Here is a 5,505-nt window from a genome sequence, read left to right as displayed (position 1 = left end):
TTATATTTAAACAATCAAAATGAAAATACAACACTCTCAGAAATTCATGTTCAAAAACCTCACGATTTTTTTTTCCTTATTTGACGATATGACTTCATAAAAAATGCTCCGAGTAAATTTTTTGTAAAATTGCCAAAAATTTTCTAAGATTTAAGCATGGTTTTTCTACCTATTGAGAAAAGTATCGTCATAAATGACTAAATTTGTGAAATTGAAGAAAGTTAAGGTGCTTAAGTGAAAAAATGCGATAGTGAGGCGTTTCATTCCTAGAAGTTAGTGGGGAAGGAAAAATAAAGACGGCCAGTGTGACATTTAAAATATTAGCAGAGGATGTATCAGTGTTTACATATAATTTTCATAACAAAAAACCCTGAAAATGGATAGTACTCGACCCAATTATTGGCATTAATTGGATCGAGTTATCTAACTTTTAGACGCGCGTAACAATTCTGCCTGAGGGATAGCAGTAATAGCGTTTTCAATGTTCTGCTGCTCTTGTTCAAATGTGTTTGTGTATACCCGACTCTTCAATTCAATTCATAGGTATAAATCACAAGGAGAAAGATCTGGTGATTAAATCTGCTTGAAGATTTGATTTCAATTTTGGAGACGACAACCAGCTGATTGTCCTATCTTCGCCAAACACCTCATGCACTCGTGACAGATTGTCAAGGATGTTGTTCCGTCCTGCTCAAAATATTCATGTATTTTTCCATACAACGATGAATTTTTCATCCATTCTATATACTACCTTAAACCTTACATTTTCCGGGAAGCTTTTCTGTTGTCCATCCTGCATATGGTGAACCTCTAAATATTTTAAACTACATATGTCTGTTGAAAAAAAAATTCTTCCTGGGGAAATAATTATTTAAAGTTAATGCAAATGAACTTGTGAAAATAAATAATATTTTCTAATAAATTGAACGACACGAGTACGTGACGCTAGCACTTTTCTGAGAGGACCCAGAAGAAGATGCAGTAAAAATAGCATGCTCGTAACATTTTCAATTTTTAGTAATATGGGTCTACAAACAGTTGTAATAAAATCATAGCTGTATGTTTGTGCGATATTTATGCCCTAGCTCTTTCTTTTTGCGATATGTCCACCTTTACCCTATGTTCTTGGTTGATTTTTTTTCTATTACACTTTAAAGACTGATTTTTTTTTAACTCCAAATCATTTCGTCTTAACTAAAAATTGCTACGAGATCAACGAGGTCTCATATTGAACTTGCTATTCAGGAGCTTTAACTAATATACCAGAAAAAGTATATTGATATTAGAACGAGGAACAGAGCATGGAAAAGGATTTATATAATCAGAAAAATAAAGGTAACTATGGAAGAGGATATCACTTAATTAAGAAAGAAAACGAGAAAAGAAAGGTAACAAAGGAAAAAGAAAAACAAGAAAGTACGACTTTAAGGATGCAAACCAGTTAAGGAAAACGGAATACAGTTTCAAAGAGGAAGATATTACATGACAATGGTGGAGAAAGCTCAGAAGATTGACAATTATGTCGGTCTGATGTGTTGCGAATCATTTGCAGAGTGGTGAGGAACGGGTGCAGTGTGTTGTTAGTAAGAATAAATCTTAGAAGAAACATACTAAATGAAATGTATCTCTCGCATTCTTGAATGGTGAAAATGATTCTCTACATTATAATGACTAAACTGATGTGTTTCAGTTTTATTCTAGACTTAATTTTTGCTCAAGAGTTGCTCATTCCTTCGTTGCTTCATTGATAAGGCCTAACTCGAGCTTTAGTGGCTTTTATACATTCTTGTTAAACAACTATCATTGCTAGTTATCTTCAAGTTGAGAAGTAACCTATTTTGCTTTTTATGAGAAAGAACAAAAAAAGATATCGACGGTTTTGTTTCAGTTCATAATTTTGTTTCTAGGTCAGGAATTAGTAAATTTTTACTTCAAGAAAGCGTAGTTGCTGCATAAAATATGTAAATATTTAAACATAAACTGTTTTTCGGCAAAAACACGAAAAGAAACTGATTGTTCTAAAGAAAAAGTCTTAGATTCACTTCGTTTTTTTCTGTCACAATTTTTCTCCTAATAGTATAACAACCAGTCTCTTTGCGCACTATTAAAAATAACACAGTTCTTTTCCCAAAATTCATTTTTTATGTCTTTTCTAATAGGCTGATACCGAGCATTATTTTAAAAAAAATTAAGTAGATATTCCCTTTAACCCTTACTTCATAAAAAAGAACTATATTTACTTATATTAATCAATCATACAAAAAGTTGTGACAATTGTAAAAATGTCACCACCAGCTTCTTTCCTTTTGAGTGAAACCATATACTATGCTTATACATTACTGATCAAAGAAATATATTGAATTAATGCTTCAAGTGAAACATTTTACGTGATAAAATAGAGAATATTTGCTGTTTTGTTACATTCAGTTCAAGGCTACAGAATAATTTATACAAAAGCTTTTAATTTTTAGTAATATTTTAATTTATTCACATAAGAGTGTTTTTGTGATTAAAAGGAAACGCAAAAAACGATAAAAGCATGAGGCTCACTATTGAAAGTCAAGTTTCGTCCCAGGAGACTATGCTGTACGAGAAGACGGCGAGGGATCGCTCAAGCAACATTCCATTCAGCCCATTGTTTGTATTTTTTTTAAAGATGCAGCTCTCCTGATAGTGTGAAAAACCGAAGCGCTTTAAATCTACAAATTTAGAACGTCCAATCAATCAATGCTTTTGCCACTGTTGTCTGAGAAGAAATTGATTTTTCTTTTACTCACAACGACGTTTGCAAACCTTAAAATGAAAAATGAAAAACATGCTTGGACAGCTGCAAATTCTTCGATTTCTTTTGATGTTAAAAGGTAATTTATATCTCATCAAAAACAACCCTGTTGTAAAAATTTTCCCGCCAAGAAAACCTTTAACTTTTCCGCATAAAAAAGAAGGCCTTCATCCTAAACCCCAAAAACCTCAGCCTTAAAAAGTTATGATATCTAGTTTGCTCGCCAACTATCTGCCAAACTATCATCCTCCCTGTTCTCCTCTTCCCATCTACTTCCGTTAGAACCCCCTCCCACCTTCAACTCTTCAGAAATATGGATAGATCCTTTAAATTGTTTATCCTGTTTGGCGAAAAGCTTTTCAAAGTGAAGTTGTTGCTTGGTGAGCAAAAAGCTTCCCGCCAAACAAAATAAACAAATTAAAGGATCTATCCATATTTCTGAAGAGTTGAAGGTGGGAGGAGGTTCTAACTTAAGTAGATGTGATGAAAGAGGAGAACAGGGAGGATGATAGTTTGGCAGATACTTGGCGGGCAAACTAGATATCATAACTTTTTAAGGCTGAAGTTTTTGGGGTTTAGGATGAAGGCCCTCTTTTTTGCGCGGAAAAGTTAAAGGTTTTCTTGGCGGGGAAATTTTTACAACAATGTTGTTTTTGATGAGATATCAAATCTTTTTGCATTGATATTATTACTTTGTCTGTATTTTTAGAACTGAGAACTTCAAGTCAGAAAATGTTCAATTGAAAAACCCTGTTTTGTGTTTTAAAGGAACAATAATGGCAAGCCTAATTTTACGTCAAGCTATTTTCTGACCATTTAGATTCTATGTTCGTTTTACGAGAATTGGGCTGTTTAAATTTTATTGCAATCCTTGTATTCTCTCTGTTACATAGAAAACTTCTTGGATAATAAAATACTATATTTTAAATTATATTGTTTTCGAGTATTTTACAACTTCACAATAAATTTTATTAGTTTCTTTATTTGACGGATTATTCAACACTTTCATGAAGGTTTTTTTTTTTTTTTTTTTTTTTTTATGTTTTACAGCTTGCGGGCTATTTTAATCTAGCTTTTCATTTTTTATTTTATGACTTTTTTTTCTTAAATAGTATTTACGTTTTAAGAAAAAACATCTTATTTACGTATTAAGTTTTTTACGTTTTATGGGACAATTTTAACTTTTTGGAGATTTATCTTTCTTTTGATGGAGGTCTTTGTCTTGTTTAATGCCTAGTTTTGTTTAAAAGTTCATTAAAAAGACGAAATAACGCATGCTACTACCAAGCAAAAAAAAAAAAAAAGAAAAACTAATCCATTAAATATTTTAAATTTGAAAGTGTCAGAAGACCTATACAACTATACTCGACTTCAAATGGTGGATGTCACCAAATTTGCCACAGCGACTGAGCATGATGCACGCGGACTTAGCTCCTTAAAAGTCTTGATTAAATTATGCAAAAATTTTGTCGGTTAACAAATTACTGCAAAACACGGATATCCACACACGTATTTCATATACACTGGTGTGCAAAAATTAAGGACGAGACGGTTTTTTCAATATAACTTTGGACAAAAGCTTTCCAAATCAACACATTTAATACCGTAAGATCCCCAATACGTAAGGACATGTGTAATGTAAGCAACACTTACTAAAGAGAAATCAGAGGGATAAAAAGAAGCTTTATTAAAAAAGTAGCATGGAGCGCAATTCGACTGAAGGCCGAAACATCACTGTGATGGGTGTCCAGCAAGAAACATCCGGTCTTTTGTAGGGGATATGATCTCCCCCGACTGCTAGGCAGGTTTCACAGCATCTGCCCATGCTGAGAATGAGGGTGTCAATGAGTTGTTGAGGCATTGCTGCCCATTCGTCTTGCAGCGCCAATCGAAGCTCCCGAATCGTTACTGGTGGTAAGGTACGAGCTGCCAAGCGTCTGCCTAGAAAATCCCATAAATGCTCGATGGGATTGAGATCCGGAGATAGTGCCGGCCAATCCATACGTTCAATATTCTCACTCTCTAAGAGCTGTTCGGCAGCTACTGTGCGATGACATGGTGCATTGTCGTCCATGAAAAGGAACTGCGGACCCATAGCGCCTCTAAAAAGACGCACATATGGAAGAAGAATCTCGTTACAATAACGGGTCCCGTTGACTGAACCTGTGTCGAAGATGTGAAGGTCTGTACGACTACCAAGCATGATGCCTCCCCAAACGAGAACACCGCGACCTCCATACCTGTCCCTTTCAATGATGTTCGAGGGATGATTGCGGCTTCTCCGCTCTCTCCAGATGAGTATGCGATGAGAATCGCTACTCAGACTGAATCTGCTCTCATCTGTAAAGAGTACTCGTCCCCATTCATTGTCTCTCCAATTCCGGTGTTCCCGGCACCACAGAGAACACCTTCTCCGATGGGCAGGCGATAGAGGTACACACCGCATAGGGCGTCGTGCAAACAGACCACCACCGTGCAGTCTTCTGGCCACGGTAAAACGCGATATCGGTCGTCCAGTCGCCTGCGTCGTGTGTCTAGCGATTTCTCCCGCTATCTACCGCCTGTTTCTTCTGGCCTGTAAGACAATATACCGGTCATCTGCGGGTGTGGTTCCTCGTGGACGACCACTACTGAACCCCCGGATAGCTGTTCCTGTAGTTTGAAATTGTCTCCAAAGTCGTGAAACGATGCTGTGAGCAATTCCGAACTCTGCAGCCACACTT

Source organism: Uloborus diversus, chromosome 1 (genome assembly GCF_026930045.1).
Source record: "Uloborus diversus isolate 005 chromosome 1, Udiv.v.3.1, whole genome shotgun sequence".
NCBI lineage: Eukaryota > Metazoa > Arthropoda > Arachnida > Araneae > Uloboridae > Uloborus > Uloborus diversus.
The sequence above is the reverse complement of the archived record's forward strand: the minus strand, read 5'-3'. Positions refer to the sequence as shown.